Here is a 12,081-nt window from a genome sequence, read left to right as displayed (position 1 = left end):
TTTAAGGATTGCAAATTAAAATCGACTTCACCATAAGTTAGGATTTTATATTGTGATTCTAGAGACCCTAAACTAGAAGGGATTGCCTTTTCCCATTTGGAAATTAGACTTAAAAAAAGTAATAAGGTAATTCCAGGGTCCAGGTGGGCCTTGAACTAATGAAAAACAAATTTAAGTTTTTCACTACCAGGACATATAAAACTTAAAAACACATGTCCAACCTTTTAACTACACTGCACCCTGCCATGAGGATGTCCAGGGCCTACCTTAGGGGTGACTTAAATATATTAAATAGGAAGGTTTAGAACTGGCAAAAGGTTTACTTTGCTAGGTCGAAATGGTAGTTTACAATTGCACAAACAGGCTCTTCAATGGCAGGGCTGAGACATGTTAGAAGTGCCACTTAAGTGGGTGGCACAACCAGTTCTGCAGGCCCACTGGTAGTATTTATTTACAGGTCCAGTGTACATGTAGTGCCATTTTACTAGGCAAGTAAATTGAATTTGCTACAAAGTTACCATGTTTAGGAGAGAGATCACAAGCATTGAGTTCTAAGGCCAATAAAACCAATAAAACCGAATTCAGCAAAAAGTGAAGTGCGAAGGCAGAACGTTTGGGGATGACCTTGCCACAAGGCCAAGTCCAACAACTTGTTATACAAAAAGTATGCAATGAATACTCAAAATCTGATTGGCACAAGAAGTGTGTAACCCTAGGTAAGTAACAGGATATGCCATGACTAGCTCATTGGCTACCAAGATTCACCTGAAGATCTGAAAGAGATGGAAGTTTTGAGTCAGGGGCATCTTTGAACATTATCAGAGAACCCAGTTGGCTGGAAGAAGAGTTTGAAGAATTTCTCGACTGCCACGGATGGTAACTTCTGCTACACATACGGAGAAGGCAAAACAACCAAAGTCCTACCTAGAATGTGCTTATTCCTGGAGGAACCGAGAAAGGTAAACAAAAATAACAAAAGTCCAGGAACTGAGCACAGGTGCTAAATAGAAGGAAAATATGGGAGCCTAGCAACCACTGCTACCAGGCATCAAATGCTATCTCTGATGCCTGCTTAACGGATACTGCCTCTTTTGCCTGAGAAATGTCAATTGTATGCTTGAAAGGTTTTGTTTCTGTCTCCAACATAATTCCAATATACAAAAAGGGTGACCGCCTTAATCCAGCGTGCTACAGGCCAATCTCCCTGCTGGACACAACAGCTAAACTAGCAGGGAGAATAATCCTGAACAGACTGCAATCATGGGCAGAGGAAAAGAACGTCCTATCCCCGGTCCAGTATGGATTCCGGAAAGGAATCGGAACAGTGGAACAAAGCCTAAACTTAAGCATCATCATCGCAAAGTATACCAAGATTAGAACAGGTAATCTGTACCTGGCTTTTATTGACCTATCATCAGCTTTCGATTGTGTAATCCATGACAAATTGTGGGACATCTTAAAAAACATGGGGGTGGAACCAGCCCTCATCCAATTTATTCGTGAAATGTACACAGGGTGCAGAGCAAGAGTGAGGTACGGCCTAAAAGGGGAATGTACTCGCCTCTTTGGTCTACACAGAGGAGTGCGCCAAGGCTGTGTTCTTGCACCGTTTCTGTTCTCAATGTATATAAACAATTTAGACAAAGAATTGGCCACTAGGTGTAAAGATGTACCACAAATAGATAAGCAACCTGTCCCAGTATTACTTTACGCAGATGACGCAGTATTAATGGCCAGAACCCCAATAGCTCTCCAGAAACTTCTAACAACCTGTATTACATACATGACACAGTTGGGACTTACCGTTAATCGCTCTAAAACCTTCATCATGAACTGCGGAAGGAAGCATGGCAAGACTTATAACACCACCATTCTAGATAGCAAGGTGGAAATGACGCAAACCTTTTCATACCTAGGCATCACATTTGATAAACTGGGTTCCTGGGCCAACTGCAGGAAGATGAAGAGAGTACACCTGACCAAAACAACGACGGCACTTCGACTCTTCTCCAAAAGGCTTGGGGGGATTACACCACCCAACATGATAAAGATCTATAAAGCCAAGTGTATTCCGGCCGTTACGTACGGGGCAGGAATTTGGGGACATACAAACTGTGATCTAGTGCAGACAGTGGAAAATGACTTCCTACGGCATCTGTTGAGGGTACCAAAAGGCACCTCATCGTATGTCACACATTCCGAACTCGGGGTTCCCTTTATTACAGACGTGATAAAGATCCAGCCACTACTATTATGGCATAAAGTCTGGACTTCGGAACACACCAGTTTTAATAAGGCTATCCTGACCGATTGTACGAAATCACTATATACATCAAGGGTACCATGGCTAAAATACATCATGACCTTCTTCGAAAAAATGGGCAAGCAAGACTATTATACCAACCCAGTTTCCTTACAGAAGATATCCAGGAAGGACCTGAGTATCCTGGCATTAAACTATCTAGAAGACACACGATGGGAGGGGGAATCAAAAAAAACCTCAGTCATTCATAATCAAATAATTTTGACGGCTGAGGGTATGCAGCCGTACTTGGTAAACATGGTATCTCCTCGCTACCGCTACGTTCTCACAAGATTTAGACTAGACACATTCCACCGTCTAGTTTCATTTCCAAGTATGAATGATTGGACCACTGTGTTAAATCCATGTCCCTGTGATGCAAAAACACCCCAATCTACAATTCATGTGGTTTTATTCTGTAATTTTTACGCCTATCAGAGGAAGCGTTAGTCGCTCCACTTCTAAGGACAATTAATCTACCCCAGTGTCGCACAGCTTATGCCTGTCTCCAGTCATTATCTTCTTTAGAGATGTGTGGAATCCTAGCTAATTTTTTATGTTCTGTATTAAAGATAAGGAAATCTATGGAGGAGGCGATCGAATTGTAACTCATTGTGATAGGGCTTCTATTTTATTTTTATTTATTGACATATTAGACTGTTTTTATTGTAGGCTTTTAAATCTTTTTATTATTCTTACCATTTTTATCTTATCTCCTTGACTTTTTCTTATTAGTGAAATTGTATGTATGCACCATAAATGGAGTTCTTTTATGACTGTTATGTCTTTTATGACTTGCTGAAAGTCGAATAAAGATTTTGTACTACTACTACATATATATGGGTTTATTATTTTAAGATGTTTAGGTTAAGGATAGAACAGAATTATAATTTATACGTAAGTTATAATGTGACTGGATACTCTAGTGCATATATGGAGATAATTTAACAACATAATATAGATCTTAAGTAGTTGTATGCAGAAATAGAATAGTCATCAATAGAGAAGAACTTATTTCACAAGCTATCGATTACCAGTTTAGAATAACCTGACTTTATGTTTTAATACGAAGTAGTTTGAAGTACAATATGGAGTGCAAGCATATACAAGAGGTTAGTCCCCTCGTTAATGTTTATGGACCTGGGTGGTCCGTTTTCTATGTTTGTGACTTTGCCGAGTGCATAAACGCCGTAGAAAACAATGGCGTTCTCCACTAGCGTCTTGGGCGTACTCGCAGCTAGCTAAACACTCGATGCGAGGTAAGAAAAACTCAGGATAGTGCGCGATAAGATTTTTTCTTTGCGTGTCATATTGGAACTTTCTTGGAACCTTTGAAGCACATGAGAATTATTCATTTTGACATATTGATAGGATACGCCGGGCGAATACGAATTACCGGCATCCTAATACGGGACAATTCAACAAACGAAACTGACGAGAACTAAGAGGAAATATGTTGAGTTTTTGAAATTGCAGGTATGCATTTGGTGACCTAGCTTGTGCACAGGTGTATTATAGGGATACTTCAATATTTTATCACACATTACTGACCATCAATTTGGTGGGCACCTCTTTATAAACAATATATACTTCACATACTTTTTAATACTTACTTTACACATTTCTCACAAGAACACGATTTGTTGGGACTAATATGTGTGGACTTTAGTTGGCAAATAATTAATTTGGGTCAATATTAAGTGTGAATTATAATCACAACTGGTAATGGCACATTTACTAGAATTTTGGATTTTGATTCTAACGGTTTCCACACCTAAGCATGTATAATGAGAGATCTATCAAAGTGGTTGAGGGCAGTTAATGAGTCACCAACAACATATGTTAACTTATATCAAATGAAAATGTTATTATAGGTGGTCCTGAAGAAGTCAATGGGCACTCCCTAGACGAAACACGTGTTGACTGGATGGGCGAAGGTGTGATTTCTTTGATGAAAATTTGAATTCTATGGAAAATATGTGATGAAGTGGGAACAAGCTCAAGAAGAATTAAACAAGATTCTGTTCACGAAATTGACTGGAGGAGGACTCTTTTCATCCAATTGAATTTATTCTGCATCACTTTCTACATAGGCTGAAAGAAGTAATCTATAGCGTGGGCTGCTAAAATTGTATATTGTTGGATAACCTTGGTTATCGTATAGGGCTTAATTGGGGGTGTAGTCCTAATACAGCAGCACCATTGATCAATATTGGCACAAATATTGTGATATAGAGCGCCAGGTACTCCTTATCACCCCTACTCATATAGGTCTCTACAACATTTTGGGGCCTGTGTTTGTCTACCCCAATGATGTATCTTGTTATGCATGATTGGTGAAGGTACCCTAGCTAGGAACCTGCCACTGTCCTTAATTTTCTTAGTTCAAGTGACTATTTAATACCCTTCATTCGTTTGTAGATTCCTGACGCCTCTTTCTCCTCTCTTCAAGAGTTAGGAGTGATTTATGCAAACGATGTTGTCCTGAAATATACACTGCTTTATCTGCAAATTTTCATCTTCACTCAGAAGACCTCATTTCACTCGTCACTGCTCATGCCTCCTCATTATGTCTTCCTTTTGTGGTCATGAGGGAAAGTGCTAATATTAGTAGTTGGCTTATGCAAAATGTGTGTAGTGAGGTATGAGGAATGGGGGTTCATCTATTGAGGGATGAGGAATAAGGAATTAGGAATTAGGTTTGGTGACTGAGGAATCATGAGTGAGGCTTGTGGGTTGATACAAAAGGAATGAGGAGAAGTAAGAATTCTCAAAACTATTCAAGTGCTACACCTGGCATACTATCAAAGCCTCATGAGCATGCTCCTAGAATGTCCAACAAATTGTTCATCTATTCCAAACACAGGAGTAAACCTAAGGATGTACAATTGTGATTTTGTTGGGGGTATTCAGGCACTACATGTCCATGTGCCTAGACATTTCAGTCTAAACGCTGATAATCTCCATGCTCCTACCTTTTCAAATATCCTCTGAGGGTCTGTTGTCATGCTCTATATCGTTCATGCTGCAAGTCAGTGTGGTACAAGCTCCCACAGCCTGTCAGGATCATTTATCTATCCATCCAAGTGCCAAACTGTTGTTATTGCTGCATGCCTATCCACTGTAATCTCACTCTATATATACATACCCAAGATCTTCACTATTCATCCATGTGGTGTCTCTCCCAGTAGCTTAAGCACTGCCTTTTTCATGTTCATCCACCCCAAGCACCTCACTGTTTCAATGTGAAGCCATGATCTTTAGTGTTTCTCCGTGAGCTATTCCTCCTCATGCAGCATGTCTACTTACTTCAAGCTCTTCACTCTCTGTACATGTCCTGAAGACCTGTACAGTGCTGTTCTTGTTGCTGTTCCCAAAGAGCACCCCTAGTGTGGTAAGCACATTTCAAATCACAGCAATGCAGCTTGTTTGGTTCAAGAGGACCAGCGTCACATGGACCCTGCAACCACAAGTACCTGAAAACAACCAGGGATAATAGGAAGGTATGATGTCCAGAGAAGGAGGAAGCATCAAAGTTCCCTCAGCTGCTACATACTTGACACCTTCAGAGATCAGTCTGTAGAAACAGGAGTTCCCATGTCAAGAATTCTGTTTGATTATATAGACAACAGAATGCTTAAAATGTTAAAGAATAAGTATATAATTTAAACTATACCCATACATCCTTTGCTTAACACTAAATATAAACCTCTTGTGAAATATGACATCATGAAGGAGTACAATGAAAAGGAGGGGCTAGCCACAGGCTGCTCAAAGCTGCCTATTTTAATGTCCATCTAGTAGAGCACCAAACATGGCATGACGCACCACATCTGCTGACACTCTTGTAATCACCATGACCACCATCGCTGCTGCAATACCTGCTGTCACCACATACCCCACCTCTGATTCAACACTTGCAGTCACCACATCAACCACCTGTGCTATAACATATTCTACTGTGTTATTCATAATTGCAGCCACTACTACTGCCGGGCACACTATCAGGAGCACAACTGTTATAGACAGAGGAACATCCCACAATAAGTGCCATATCTGTCAATGTTGCTATTCCCCCTGCCTCAAATGTCACCCCATCCTAAGTGACTACATCTAGTCGCACAAATATGCTTTTGGCAGTTCCGGTGATAGGCACATTTCTTACTGCAGAGTCAAGAAATGTAGAGCTAGATGTCAGCCAAGAGGGTGAGGAACCCTCTCCAAAGGTGTCCTTCTCAGGGCACCAGAAAACTATGAAGCATGGGACCCAATCTTTCTGGCAGAGCTTGAAGAAATACTGGCACATGTTCCCGAGTTGGTCCATTTTTAGAAAAAAAAAACACTAGGACAGTTGAGGGCATTCTTAAGTGGTTAGGGTCCTACAAGCAGAACACTTTACCTCGCGGCTCAACTAACAATGTGAAAAATGTTAGAGCACACATAAAATCAGTTACAAACATAATCATGACGTCTGCGATAGGCAGGTAGTTTGGTGGATCAATTTCAATTTATTTGATTACATAAAACGATCTGGGCTACCAAAACATGTTGGACTTTATCAAGGCTGCAATACAAAAAAAATAAAAATATATAAACCACACTTTCATATTTGTTTCTAAAGTAAAAATATATCCTAACTTTATTCAACCCATCAAATCAGTACTGAGAAACAAAGGTGAGAATTGAGAGAGGTGGATTATAGATGAGCAGCAACATGCTGCTCTGTGTTAGGATCCATAGTACCAAGGTGAGAAAACAAAGCTGAAGCCAGGAGTGAAAATGGCTCAAGACAAAAAGGAAAACAAGATGGCCCATGCCCTGGCGGAAGACATGTGGCAAGCAAATATATATAATTGCCGTCACAAAGTAATAGTGGTTGAATACCTGAGAACAAACTGTAATTGAATACCAATTAAAGTTAAAATAAAAATGGTTATTTGTTCATATACTACCCTGTTGTAGCCATTATTTATATATTCTCGATTTATTGCTGTAGAAAGCAGAAGAAGGACAGATAATAAGAAAAAAAGAAAATGATTTTAGTTATTCTGTGTCCGGACCATTTTAATAGTATCATAGTCGTGAAAACCTTGAATATACTTATAATGATACAAAATTAAGTATTTCATCTTTTAAATATAAAAGCTTGCAAGAATTCAGTAATGTCTCAATAGAATGAGTTCTTAAAGAGTACAATATATATACATATTGCATACAGTTGAGATACTCTTGCACATAAACAGCCGCCATTGTAATAGGCGTTTGTACAAGCAAATGTAGGTATACGGAAAAATGAGAGCAGAGAATAATGACAAACACTCAAATACTGTTATCTCATTCAATGTGGAAAGTGTGCCGTTCTCGATCTGCGTTCAGCCCCCTCTCAATTGATGTAAGTCTAATGGCCCAGGTGGCCTGTGGTTTGCGTAAATTAAGGATTCTGTTTCCATCCCTAGGATGATTAAGTGCAATGGCGATTGCATGGAATCTGATTTGGATTCATTCACACTGTCCATGTACAGAGTGATAGAATGGTGACAAAGGGTAGTTCAGATCGCCATTTCAGACTGTCCTAATGTGTTCGTGCAGTCGCTCCCTCAATGGTCTGATGGTTCTGCCAACATACATTTGACAAAATTAGAATGAACGTTCATGAAATTTACAATGTTATATTTTTGCTTTTGTTGTATATGGAATGAGTTTTTTTTTTCTGGAGCATAATAGCACATATTGCATCTGCCACATCTGCCACATTTGAAAAAGCCATGTGGTAAAGACGGTAACCAAAGAGGTTTATTTGTGTTACTCTTTGGGTTAAGTAATCTATGAAATATGACATAGGTGGTCATTCTGACCCCGGCGGTAAAATGCACTTACCGCCGGTCAGAAGACCGCCATAACACTGCCGCGGCCGCGGAAACCCGCCACGGTCATTCTGACCCACAGAAGGCAAACCTCCGAAAATCCGACAGCCACAACTGACCGCCAGACCAGCGGTCGGCGGAAAGGTGGAGGTGACAAAACCTCCACCGCCACGCCAACAGAAATACGCCCATGCCATTACGACCCACGAATCCACGCGGCGGTCATTCAAACGCGGTATTCCATTGGCGGGACACACCGCCGCGGTCAGAATACACACAAACGAACAAAACTCAGCCACATTGGACGATTTGAATCCCACACACCTGATACACATACACACACCACTCCCACACACACAATACAATATAAAACACACACCCACATCACCCACAAACCCCTACGCAAAAAAATTCTGAAAGAAGGCCAGAGCGAGACACCAGCGTCCACAAACTAACAGCCACAGCCACTCAACACCATCACCCACACACTATCCACACACAAAACAACACACACCACCACACTCAACACACTTAACTACACATACTCCACCCCACACATCATACACACCACCCCATGGCACCCCAAAGACAACCCCGCTTCACAGACGAAGAACTCAGGGTCATGGTGGAGGAAATCGTTCGGGTAGAGCCCCAGCTGTTCGGCACACAGATACAATACACCAGCATTGCCCGGAGGACGGAGCTATGGCAGAGGATTGTCGACAGGGTCAATGCTGTGGGACAGCACCCCAGAAATCGGGAAGACATCAGGAAGCGATGGAACGACCTACGGGGGAAGGTGCGTTCCATGGTATCCAGGCACAACATCGCCGTGCAGAAGACTGGCGGAGGACCCCCACCTCAACCCCCACAATTCACATCATGGGAGGAGGAAGTCTTGAACATCCTGCATCCTGACGGCCTCGCAGGAGTCGGCGGAGGAATGGATACTGGTAAGTTGAAGCTTCACTACTGCTTCCCCCCCACCTGCATGCCAAATCATACCCCAACCCTCACCCCCATCCTCGAACCCCACCCTCACCCCCACCCCCACCACCATCCTCACCCCCACCACCATCCTCACCCCCACCCCCAGCACACCTATTCCCCGCCAATGTCTCACCATCACAACCCACACATCCCAAAACCTAGGCCTGCATGCGTCCACTAAGCATGGACACCCATCACCAAAGCATGCCCAATGCATATACACATCCCCCTCACCAGCCACCCTCACCAAAGCCCCCACACACGAATGTCAGCACTTGGGGACACGAGAACCCATAGATACACCCATATGCCACACATTGAAACTATAACCATACCTCTATACCCCTGCAGGACCCGACCGTCAACACACCGCGGCGGAGGGGCCAGAATTCTCCACACCCCCCACCCAAGAGGCCGTCAGCGATGACAGCAGCTCTGTCGACCTGGACACCGATGACCAGCCCGGACCATCGGGGACCTCTGGACAGTCGGTTCCCCTCACACAGGCCCAGGCCACTACAGACCCAAACCCCTCTGGGAACACCAGCACAGCTCCCACCCAGCGGGCCCATGCCTCTGTCTCCAGGGCGCGTCAATCTGCGGTGTGTCTACCACTACAGGGCACCCAGGATAACCCACCACCCCAACAACAACAGGGACCTGGGGGCAGTGGTAGTGGGCACACCGGCCAGGGGGCAGAGGCCCAGGGAAACAGGGCAACTCGGAGGGCAGCTGTGCGACAGGGGGGGGACGGGCCCAGGGAACCCACTCTCCACGAGGTCCTCACCACCATCATGGGAGCATACAACCGCTCCCAGGAGACGATGGCGACGGTACTGGCCCGGTTCCAGGAGATCCAGGTACTGCAGGAGGAACACTATCGGGGGTACAGGGAGGACATCAGAGCCATCAACACCACCCTGGTTACCATGGTAGGGCTGCTGCAGGACCTCGTCAACACCAGGGCGGACACTCAACAACACCCAAGGGCCCCTGCCACTAGCCTGGACCAAGAACAGCCAACCACCTCCGCCGGCGCTAGTGGACAGGAGGCCCCCGCACAGCAGCAGCCCACCAGACCCCCACCTCCTGCAGGAGAAGAACCACCCCGCAAGAGGGCCCTGAGATCTCGCAAGAAGACAGAGTAGGATGTCAAGACCCCCGCCAGCAATGGATACCACCTGATGTCATCCCACTGTCCCACATTGTAACCCTGTCCATCCTTGAACTGCCCATGCTCCATCTCTCCACAGGCCTCTGGACAATGCACCTGTGTGACTGTTACTCTGGACTCTGCCATGGACATTCCTTCACCATAGACCCCACCCACTTGAAACCACCCATCCCATTTTGAGCACTTAAATAAACACCTATTTTGCACAAAACTATCTGGAGTCTGGCTGTGATTTCAATATATTGTAATTGACATGACAGTGCAAATATGTCCTTGTACATGGTGAAGTCAACAAACAGCTGCCACAAAGCTGTAGTCCATGGGGAAACGAAGCACAGGACTCGTAGTGGGGACCCCAGATCTGAAATAGGGAGGGAAAAGCCACAACTCAGTCATCATACACTGGGGCAAATAGACAGGCAGCAGAGATGCAGGAGAGTAGTTCACATTTACTAAATTATCTTTGAAATGTTACCTGTGTCCTATTGGAAGTACTGTTCAATGATTCTGTCCCTGTTGTCTGTTTCAGCCCCGTCGTCTTCCTCCTCGTCACTCTCCTCAGGTTCCACAGCTGCCACAACACCACCGTCTCGACCATCCTCCTGCAGGAAAGGCACCTGGCGGCGCAAAGCCAGGTTGTGAAGCATGCAGCAGGCCACGATGATGTGACACACCTTCTTAGGTGAGTACATTAGGGATCCACCTGTCATATGCAGGCACCTAAACCTGGCCTTTAGGAGGCCAAAGGTGCGTTCGATCACCCTCCTAGTACGCCCATGGGCCTCATTGTACCGTTCCTCTGCCCTGGTCCGGGGATTCCTTACTGGGGTCAGTAGCCACGATAGGTTGGGGTACCCAGAGTCCCCCACTAGCCATACACGGTGTCTCTGTAGCTGTTCCATCACGTAAGGGATGCTGCTATTCCTTAGGATGTAGGCGTCATGCACTGACCCTGGGAATTTGGCATTTACATGCGAGATGTACTGGTCAGCCAAACACACCACCTGGATGTTCATTGAATGGTAATTTTTTCTGTTCCTGTACACCTGCTCCCTGTCTCTTGGGGGAACCAAAGCCACATGGGTCCCATCAATGGCACCAATGACGTTGGGAATATGTCCAAGGGCGTAGAAATCACCCTTCACTGTAGCCAATTCGCCCACCTCAGGGAAAATGATGTAGCTCCTCACGGATTTCATCAGGGCAGACAACACTCTGGATAACACCTTCGAAAACATGGGCTGAGACATCCCAGAAGCAATTCCCACTGTTGTCTGAAATGACCCACTTGCCAAGAAATGGAGTACTGACATGACCTGCACCAGAGGGGGAATCCCTGTGGGTTGGCGGATGGGGGACATCAGGTCGGGCTCCAGCTGGGCACACAGTTCATGGATAGTGGCACGGTTAAGACGGTAGGTCAGGATAATGTGGCGTTCTTCCATTGTCGACAGGTCCACCAGCGGTCGGTACACAGGAGGATTCATCCGTCTCCTCGCCCAACCCAGCGGACGGTGCCTAGGAAGGACAACATGGAGCACACAGTCAAGCAACCCACAGGTACGTACTCACAGCTAGCACAGTAAACGATTCTCTATGCAGTGAATGGCGTGTCTGAGTGGCTATGCAAGGCCTAGGCCTGTGTGACGCAGTTGAAATTGAGCCATGTGGGCCATGGAAATGGCGGCTGCCTGACCTGTGAAGTGTGACAATGGGATGTGAGGTCAATGCGCTGGCGTGGCACACCGCGG

The sequence above is a fragment of the Pleurodeles waltl genome, chromosome 6, assembly GCF_031143425.1.
Source record: "Pleurodeles waltl isolate 20211129_DDA chromosome 6, aPleWal1.hap1.20221129, whole genome shotgun sequence".
In the NCBI taxonomy this organism is placed as follows: Eukaryota; Metazoa; Chordata; class Amphibia; order Caudata; family Salamandridae; genus Pleurodeles; species Pleurodeles waltl.
This window is presented reverse-complemented; position numbering follows the sequence as displayed.